Here is an 11,021-nt window from a genome sequence, read left to right on the forward strand (position 1 = left end):
TGTTTTTAATCCCATCAAGCATGACACGTAAGAAATATTGGAAACCGATTACTAACTACTCGCTAGTGGACCAACCTAGAAACGCCTAGAAACTTTTACAATATTGTTTATATCATATTAAATCTAACAATAAAAGTTATTAAGTAGGTTAAGGGACATCTATTATCGGTATAACTCACCATAAGTTGTAGCACAAAGCTCACTTCACTTATATGATGGGATACTTGGCTAGTGGTCACCTATATTTAAAGTTTAATCTCGTGATTAACTAAGTGACTACCCATTAATCAAACTCATTATGTCCTTTTAAGTTGTTAGATTTGTATTGAAAAATGGTGATGCAAGGAGGGCATGTCATCGCCTACGTGTCGAGGCAGCTGAAGCCTCATGTGGCGAACTACCCGACGCATGACTTGGAGCTGGGGGCTATTGTGTTCGCCCTCAAGATTTGGCATCATTACCTCTATGAGGTTTGCTGTACCATGTACACAGACCATAAGAGTTTGAGGTACCTCATGGATTAGCTGAATCTAAACATGAGGCAGTGTAGGTGGATGGACGTGGTAAAGGATTACGACTGTGAGATCCTTTACCATCTGGGGAAGGCTAACGTGGTGGCCGATGCGCTTAGCCGCAAGGCGGCGCCGATCAGGGATATCTGCATGCGGATGACACTGGTGACTCCGCTATTGGAGCGGATTCGGGAGGCCTAGCAGGAGGCCATGAAGGAGGAACATCAAAAGAGTGAGCACATAGTGGGTCAGGTTTCCTCCCTTGACTATGACAGCAGGGGATTATTGACTTTGCACCGCATGGTGTGGGCGCCATACCTCAAAGGCGTGCGCCAGATCTTGATGGAGGAGGCGCACAAATCCCGATTCTCCATTCATCCCGGGGCGACGAAGATGTATAGGGATCTTCGTCTAGACTATTGGTGGCCCTGAATGAAGCAGGATGTGGCATGGTACGTGGAGTGGTGCTTGACCTGCAAGAAGGTCAAGGCCGAGCATCAGAGACCAGACGGCAAGATGCAGCTGTTGGATATTCCGCTGTGGAAATGGGAGGATATTACGATGGATTTTATCACCAAGCTTCCCAGGACCGCATGGGGAGTGGACTCAATCTGGGTCATCGTCGATTGACTGACCAAGAGCACCCACTTTATCCCGATTCAGGAGAGCATCTCGGCCGAGAAATTGGCCGATATCTATATTAGGGAAGTGGTGGCGTGGCACGGAGTGCCAGTTTTGGTGATTTCAGATAGGGATGTGCGGTTCACTTCCAGGTTCTGGAAGAAATTCCACGACGAGTTGGGTGCTCATCTTCATTTCAGCACTGCCTTCTACCTGCAGACGGATGGCCAGAGCAAGCGGACCATCCAGACTCTGGAGGACATGCTGCGGGCATGTGTTTTAGACTTCGGAGGTAGCTGGGATACTTACCTTCCGTTGGCGGAGTTCTCATATAATAATAGCTATCATGCGAGCATCGACCGTCCTCCCTTCGATATGTTGTATGGGAGGAGGTGCAGGACCCTGATATGTTGGGGTGAGGTTGGCCAGAGGGTCATGGGGAGCACCGAAGTAGTGCTCAATACGACAATGAAGATTCAGCAGGTCCGGAGCAGGCTTCAGACTGCTCAGAGTTGGCAGAAAAGTTATGCCGATAAGCGTCGCTCAGACCTGGAGTTCCAGGTCGGAGATATGGTCCTCCTGAAAGTGTCGCCTTGGAAAGGCGTCATTTGATTCAGGAAGCGGGGCGAGTTGGGCCCAAGGTATATTGGACCGTTCAGGGTTATAGCCCGGGTGGGCAAGGTGGCATATAGGCTGGATTTGCCAGCCGAACTCAGTCAGATACATAGCACATTCCATGTCTCTCAGCTGTGAATGTGCCTGGTAGACGACTTAGCAGTGGTACCCTTGGAGGACATCCAGGTTGATGGCAGCTTGAATTACATTGAGAGGCCAATGGCAATCCTCGACCGTAAGTCGAAGGATTTGAGGAACAAGAGGGTGGAGCTCGTGAAGGTGCAATGGCAGCACTAGAAGGGGTCGGAGTGGACTTGGAATCCGGTGGAAGAGATGATGGAGCACTACCCTGAGACGTTTCAGGGATGAGCAGCAGACTTCGAGGACAAAGTCTAAAATAAGTGGGGGAGATTTGTAGCACCTGGTTCTTGGTACGTATTCTCTTGTTATATGCTTTGCATTTTGGCCTTGGACTCGGCGAGTTGAAGGTCCAACTCGCCGAGTAGAAGCGAGAAGGGACATGGGACTTAAGTGGTCTACTCGGTGAGTCGGTCCCCGGACTCGGCGAGTAGACCCTGTTTGGACAAAAACCCTAATTCGAGGGTTTACACCCTATTTAAACACCTTAACTCGACCTCTTTAGTCCCATTTGCTCCCAGAAGACCCCCATAGCAAACCCTAGCCGTTATTAAAGCAATCTAAGGCATTTGGAGTGATTTTGGTGCTTTTGTGATCCAAGGAAGGAAGGTAAAGCTTGAAGGATCAAGAGGAGGCTAGGAGGATTCGGTTTTCAGCATCATTTGCAGACTTCAGAAGGTATAAAGTCTATACCTTGCTTTCTCTTTTGATAGATCCCATTTTGTGGAGTTTTAGGGCTTTTCTAAGCCATTTTGGTCACCAACTATGATTGCAAGCATGGTTTGAGGTTGATGTTTCGGATCTAGGTCCTTAGAGGGGTTACAAGGCAGAAAGGAGTGGCTTTTTCACTCAAAGAAGACCCCATGCATTGTGAGAGCTTGTTTTAGGACCTTTTAAGCTCAAAGTCCCATGTAAGCACGTAAAGTCTGTAACTTTACGTGCTAGATCGATTGTAGAAGCATAGATCTACCTTTTGATCAAGGGTTGTACATCAGAAATCGAAGATTCAGTGAGTGAATGTGACCAACTCGACGAGTCCGTTCTTGGACTCGGCGAGTCCAAGGTTCTGTCCCGTATCAGTTGAGGGTCTTAAGGACCCAGTTGAGTGTGGAAAGGTTTCAGGAAGGTCCCGGGGAGTGACCCAACGTTTTGGACTAAGCCATTGTTCTGGAAATTCATGGGACTCGGCGAGTGCATGAACGGACTCGGTGAGTCCAAGGCAATCTTCTTAGAACTCGACGATTTGTTCATCAACTCGGCGAGTCGAGGACATAACTTGTTCATCAGATGAAGATGGACTCGACGAGTTGTTCATCTACTCGGCGAGTCGGATGAGTTTTCATGTGTCATTCATTTGAGAGAAGAACTCGTCGAGTTGACGGCCCAAATCGATGAGTAGAAGCGAGTTAAAGGACAATTGGAAGGATAGGGACTCGGCGAGTTGGCAAGCCAACTCGGTGAGTCCGGTCAATTGGAAGTTGACTTTGTCTTTGACTTGACTTGATCAGGGGTAAAATAGTCATTTTACCTAAAGAGTAGATATCAGATTCTGATGGTGTGTTTTGTGGGATTTATAGCCGGAGGATTTCCGGAGCAGTAGCAGCAACATATAGAGAGTTCCCGCACATATCAGCAGCTACTACGAGGTGAGTTACCTTCCAGTAGCGGTGGGTCTATGGCCACAATGCCGGCCCACCAGTAGGGATCGTATGTTAGATGTTTGTCTTTTTGATATTTAATCTGTGTTGCTACTACCTGATATGTTATATGCTAGCGTGATATGATATGTGATAGTGATAGAGCTCGGTTGTTAGGACCGAAAGGGTAGGTTAGGCACCCCAGATATGCCTAACAATATGTTATGAGATGTTTAGCTACTAGCATGATATGTTATATGAGATAGTGGTAGTAGTAGGAGGTGATATAGTCCCCGAGGTTCGGTTGTTAGGACCAAAGGGTAGTCAGCACCCCAGAATAGATTGACATGGGTAGGTCAGCGCCCCAGAATGGCTTGACACGGGTAGGTCGGCACCCCAGAATGGTCGTACGGGTAGGTCGGCACCCCATAATAGCCGTACCGGGTAGGTCGGGCACCCCAGAAATGCCTGGTAGTATGTATGTGATATGATTGTATGGTACGTGGTATGATGGGGGAACTCACTAAGCTTTGTGCTTATAGTTTACAGTTTTGTTTTCAGGTACCTCTTCAGCGAAGGGGAAAGAGCTGGCGCGGTAGCGGTACATCATACACACATTGTTTTTTTTCCGCATTATGAGATGTTCTGGGATTGTACTCTGACATTATGATTATTTTCATGCTTTGGTTTTCAGACACGAGATAGGTTTTATGAATTGAAATGTTCGGATGATGTTTTATGTAACGCCTGTGTTTCCGGGCTTGCCATTTTTAGCAATCTAATAGTCTAGGTTAACCTTTGTAACCCGTTTTGAAATAATAATAATGTATTATTTGAGTATTATGTGTTTTGTGCTTAATTGCTTAATTATGTGGTTTGATTAATTAAGAATAAAAATAAGCGTCGAAATTTAAGTTTAAAATAAACTTGATATCATTGGATAAAGTTGTAGTGGTCGAAACAAGGATTCCGAAGATATAAAGAATGCCGAAATCCGAGTCATAACGAGGAAGTTATGACCTGTCGAAGTTTTACGGCAAAACCAGCACGGCACCGGGAAGCGTAAATAGTGAATTTACGATAGAGCGAGATTTAGCCTTATCAATCTAAACAAAAGTTGTAGAATATGTTAAGATAAGAGCGTCAATAAAAAGAACGCCCAAATCTGACTTCGTATGAGGAAGTTATGATTTTTCTAAGATTCGGCTTAGCAGTGCACGACCCGAAACTCGAATTTTAGTTCGAGCAGTTTTTGGCTTACGCGACCTAAATGAGAGTTGAAGGTCTCATTAATAGGAACTCAACGGTAAAAATATGGACGAAAACGGAGTTCGTATGAAGGAGTTACGAATTCTTCGCGGTCATTTAACAGTCTAAACGCCTCCTACTGTTAAATTTGAGATCGGTCAAGATTTAGCCGACGGAGTCTAAACGAAAGTTGTAGATCTTGATTTTACCTACGCGTGGATATAAAGAACGTCAAAAACGGAGCTCGTATGTGAAAGTTATGATTTTTCTAAGTTCGAAGGCTAACACGCGATAGGGGTGACGTGGCACCACCCAGAATTTGACACGTGGCACCACCAGAAAGCCGCCACATGGACCAACTCGGCGAGTAGGTGTCCCCTACTCGGCGAGTACATCAGATATTTTCACTATAAATAGGATGCGAGGGTTCAGGGTTTATTTGCTCATTTCTTCTCATCTTTGTGCCGAAGCTCTGCATTTTTACCCTCAAAGCCACCCCGAAGCCCCGGTATCATACTCTAGCCCCGAGGCAAGTCCCGAGATCCCGAAGATCCCGAGAAGTGCGGTTCCCGAGCCGAAGCTCTGCCCGCGAGAAGTTCGATTTTTTAGGAGATCTTCCAGATCTGCTGTGGATTACTACTTCTGCAAGTCGTAGTGCTGTCCGATCGTCTTCTGATCATGTGAGTGTATACTACCTTTCATAAACACGATAATAATACAAGTGCGGTTTGAGTGTATTAAGTAGATTGTGGTTTATAGGTGTGAGGGTATAGCTACTTTCTTCTAACGAGTAACTATGAAGTAATTTATATGATATACTTGTTATGTGTATATTTTGTGATTGTATGCGTGAATGGATATTCACTTTATTCTATCTCATAGATCTGAATTGTTTTCTATGGAATACGTGTTATGTGGTATGCCTCATCTGTTATGTGGAATATATATTGAATGAAAATGATATACAGGTTTTAAACTACGTATAAAAATATATATTTTCATCTACTAATATGTTGGGTAGAACATGGGTAGATAGTTGGTGTGTAATAAACAGACGAGAGGCCTCGATGTTGTTGTTGTTGATCTAGTTATTCAGCGGAGTATGGATAACGACCACAAACTCTTTCTAGACAGTCCAGTGGAACGCTAGCAGGTTCATAACCTGTAGGTGTTGTGAACGATGTGTTCACCGGTGTACTCTATCCCCCTCATGGTTGCCTTTAGGATATCTATTGTTGAGGAAACCCCTTCGCAGTGATGTCCGTCCCGATGAAAATCCTAGATTAGGTCCCTTGAGATAGATGTTGTTTTAGGGACGTAAAGTGAGGATAACGGGAATGGGTAATCGGGATAGTGATTGGTTGGTGAAATTAAATATAACTTATTTATTGTGGGTTGAAAACCCTATATGCTCACCAGGCTCCCCAAGCCTGACCCACTCAGTTTTATTTGTATTACAGGAAGTGGCACAAGGGCGTAAGATGGATGGATCATCTTGTTGTTTTGTTTACAAGTCTGTATATGTATATATTTGTTGAATGACTTGTAATGTTTATCGTTTATGCTTTATGGTCTGTATCGGAACATGACATCCCGAGTTTTGATTATATAATGAAATGCATCTCTTGATGAAATGCTTTGATAAATATTATTTTATCATGTTTTGTTTTGTGAACAAATTCCGCAACTCTTTCAAATCAAAAGAATTTACTCTGAAATTATTTAAAAGCATAAATGAAAAATCGGTCTTTTCTGGCCGAGATTTTGGGGATGTCACATTTTACTACTAAAGTTTTGTTAATCACTTAATTTAAAAATGAAATTTTTGGGCGTGAAAATTTGGGTCGTTACACACAGTTTTGTTCCTCGGGTGTGTCGTGCCTATAGAGGAGCATGTCGCGTTAAGTCAACGTTGCATTTTTGATCAACATGGAAAACCTGACCAATCCGTTCCACTCACAACCCATCTCTCTATGGGGGTGATTTTCTCTCAGGAGGAACATCCTTATGATATTTGGACCGATTAAAAAAAGGTGGTAGCAAAAAAAACACTCAATAATCATCATAAACATTACTTACTAAGTACACAATCCTAACGACCACCAATTCTAATGATTTATAACAGGAAGGAGAGTAGAGGGTAATCACTAACTTATGGAATAAGTAGAGGATTTATAATATCAAGAAGGAGGACAAAAGATTCAATCACCACATAATAATTCTTCCCTCGAAACACCCGAAAATATTGGATCACTTCCTTTGATCCACACCAATGCTCCAAGGATGGAAACCTCACTACGAACCCTCTTTTAAGATGATTTTTGGCTATAAATATGGTTAGATTCCTGAATTTTAGGGTTTAAATACTCCATAAGTTACAATCTAGGCCCTCAAAGTCTGCCCAAATGACTCCTTAACCTATGTACATGTTCAATAATCATTTTACTACACTTTGGCCCCTATAACTTAACTTTAAACCAAAGAAAAGTTTAGCTTAACAAAATAACTTAACAAAACAATACCTTGAAGAAAAGAAAATTTTAGGTCATTATAATGGTAGTGAAACTATAAATCCATTATCATTATTGTTGAGTTTAATGGATGCTTGAGTAAATGTAATTCTATTTTGAGTTTAATAGTTGCATGAGCAGCCATAACCCATGATTGGTGGTTGTACAATTGTAAATTTGAAGATGGAATTGTTAATTGATAAATGTATCTTGAGTAGTTATACATTTAGTGATTGGTGTATCTATATGTTTATACAATATATGACTATATAATGAGTTGTGTGAAAGGTATCTGGAGATTTATTTGTGATGAGTTATTCATATAATCAATGATGTGATTATATATGTGTATTTTTGTTATGGTTACTCACTAAGCTCTTTGTAGCTTATGCTTTTTCTATTGTATGCCTTTCAAGTAAACTCATTTAAAGAAGAGAGAAATAGTGATACCTGACTCAGATCATTGTATTTTTAATTCTTTGATGCGGTCCTTTTGATAAGTTCTTGTACTGGATTATTAATACAAGTTTATGTTGAGATTATTATAAAATAAAAAGTAAAATTTTTTAGGTGTACCTTGCATTAAAAAGTCGGGTATTATAGTAGATTCATGCATTTCTTTGTCATTTAAATTCCAAAACATGTGAGATCTCATCAAAATGAAATTACTAAGCAAATTTCTAAAGTAATTTTATTGTAGTAGATTTATATGTTTATATTATCTAGTGGTGTAAGTTCAGTTCCATGGTTAAATATAAGAGCATGAAGCTTTAATAGTGGTTTTGTAACTTTAGCTTCATGAATTCATCCACAAACCTTCTTAAATGAGAATTTGAGGAATGGATAACCCAATGATATGATTTTGATGTAAGTTTATTGATTCAAAGTCTCATTTATGGTGTTGAAACCTCTAAGTTAATCAATGGTGGGTTTAATAGCTTTAATGGAGTTTTAAGATGATTTTTGATCGAATTACCAATTAATCCATTATATGTTGATTGTATTGTGTTATTGAGGTTTAATCGTACGTTGGAGGTAGGTATTTTCATCCTAATTTCAAGCCATAAGTGAAAACCAAATCTACTGGTTATTTTCTAAATAAGATGATGTTGGTTATTTTCTAAATAAGATGATAATGGTATTTATAAATAAATTTTGTATAATATTAATGATGTTAATAATATTGTAATTAGGTGTTTAAACAACAATTTTAAACTCTAATTCATCATCATATTTCATTATATATCATTTGGAAATATTGGAATTGAATTGATTGGATTTCAGGCTAGTTTGGAGGTCCAAGGATATTTTATATGTATTGTACAAGTTACACAACTATGTTAACTCGATCACGAATATTTTGATCTATTTTCCCCCTAATTTAAGTACTTACATTTTTGAGTTATTGAATGTTTGGTTGCATTTAATGCTTTTCTTATAACATTATAAGAGTGCCATGAGATATTTGAATTTTATCTAAGTTACAAGTGTCTCTAATTAGCTTGATTAGAGGTCAGTTAGTGTTGATGACTTATAAGCTCTCATACTCTTGTAAAGTGGGTTCATTACCTAAGAACACATGTCACATATTATATTGTGGTATTTCAGCTTTTGATTTGATTCCTCATGCATATAATTTATGTGAATTACAATATGTAGTACACGTTGACTTGATGAAATGATTTTCTCAAGGCGTTTTCTATTAGGGACAATACTTGTTTTGGAGACTTGAGTGGCCACTTGTACATGGGTACTGTATTATTAATGTATTGGTGTTGGGAGGCCGATATGGCCTCACTTGCATGTTCAATTTGCTACCCCTCATGTGGTTCATGTATTATGGGGTATGTGTTTCTAGCATATGGAGCCTAGAGGTTTATATTATTTGAAGGGCTAACTTTACATCAATTATTTTCCTATTAAACTTTGGTGAGGCGATTGGGACTTTGAAATTGACTTGGAAGTTGGAAATAGAAGCATATTATATTGCATTTTCTTGACTTTGATGATTTACTCCTAATGATATTTGATGAGGCTTTTGCAGTGTTTCTATTTTTATAATGGTTCTTCACCAAATATAAATTCTACTAATATATTGTTTAAAATAGGTTTTTGGGGTTTACGTTTTGTTTGGAATGTACAAGTTCCTTATACTAAAAATGTATAACCCTTTTAATGCTCACGAAGCTTTGTAAGCCATAGATATTTATTTTTACATGTGTTTAATTAGATTAAGTCCTTAGTGAAAGACCAAAGATGGATTTAACATTTGGATATTTAGAAGATGTTTTAGCTTAAAATTTAAGATATATGTATCTAATGATGTTTATTGTACTTTTATCTCTTGATTATTTTGTTACGTCCTTGTATGTCTTGACACTTTAAATTTTTTAAATGTTAATGAGACCATATTTTACAAATTGTTTTCTTAGATGATTATCATTTTATAGAATTCACCTTTAAATTTGTTATAAATATTAATTTCAAATAGTTTATACGAGGAATGCTACAAGTTACCGGTTTCTCTTCCTCTAATATGAAAAATGGACTCCCACAACTTGTCCTTTTTTCTTTGAAGATAGTCGTGGAATGATTTTTCCTAATATGTTATCAATTTTATTAATGAAAAGTTCATGGCAAAAGGAATAACAATTAAGTGAAGTTTAGTGGACGTCATTTAATGTTAGATATTTTAAATATGAATTGGAACGGGTATACGAAAACCATTAGCATGGATTGATGAAAAAGATAGTTGCTTTATCATGAAATTCGTGAAATAGATCCTGAAATTAAGTTGCATGTTGATATCGAATGAAGTAGAGGAAGACCTTCATAGTCTGCGATCCGGAGGAAGGAAACAATACGCATGAAGCTTTTCCTAATTGAATTGGGTTAATGCAAAGTTTAGTAATATAATATATTATTTTAAATTTGAGATAAGTTTTTCAATATTAAAGTTATTTTATCCTAATTAAATTGAGTTTGGATATAGATGTGAACTTTATAGTTAGGCAGATGCACACATAGTTTTAAATTTTGTAAGGATAAAGAAATAATATCTCAAATTTTTTTTTTTTTTTTGGAAAGGGAACTTCCCTAACGAGGGTTTCCGGGCCAGCTTACGCGCACCGACTAATCCCCCGCTGCAAACATGAGACTTTGCCTCATGCCCTGGAGTCACTGCAGGCGAACCTCCATGGCCACAAGGGCTGAGTAGTGCCAGGATTTGAACATGGGTCAATAGGTTATCCACCATATCTTCCACATGCCTTACCAAGTCACCACAACCCAAGTGGTTTAATATCTCAAATTTATAAAGAGCATAAATGAAATTTTTCCTAAAAAAAACTAGTGAATACCACTACCTTCAATATTGAAGCTTTAGTATCATATGTTCATAGTTCATACGATATACCCCATGAAACTGTAAGCACATAATCATTTTCTAATAAAATAGTGAACATAATACCACTTTTTTAATGGTATAGAAGTGTTTGATTTCATAGAGACATAATTTACCCCCATGGGAAAAAAAGCACAAAAACACAAACACTTATGAAAGTATCACATGGGGATGTTGGCAAACGAGGGGCCAGTCGCATGATGAGGAGCGGGGTACTTATCATTCCTTGTCTACTAACCATTTTTTCATCCATAAAGTTAAGATTGAATGTCATCCAACTTTATAAAACCGTTTTAAACAGGTATTTGGATTAAAATGATGATAAAATAACATCAGA

This window comes from Lactuca sativa, chromosome 1, assembly GCF_002870075.4.
Source record: "Lactuca sativa cultivar Salinas chromosome 1, Lsat_Salinas_v11, whole genome shotgun sequence".
Lineage (NCBI taxonomy): Eukaryota > Viridiplantae > Streptophyta > Magnoliopsida > Asterales > Asteraceae > Lactuca > Lactuca sativa.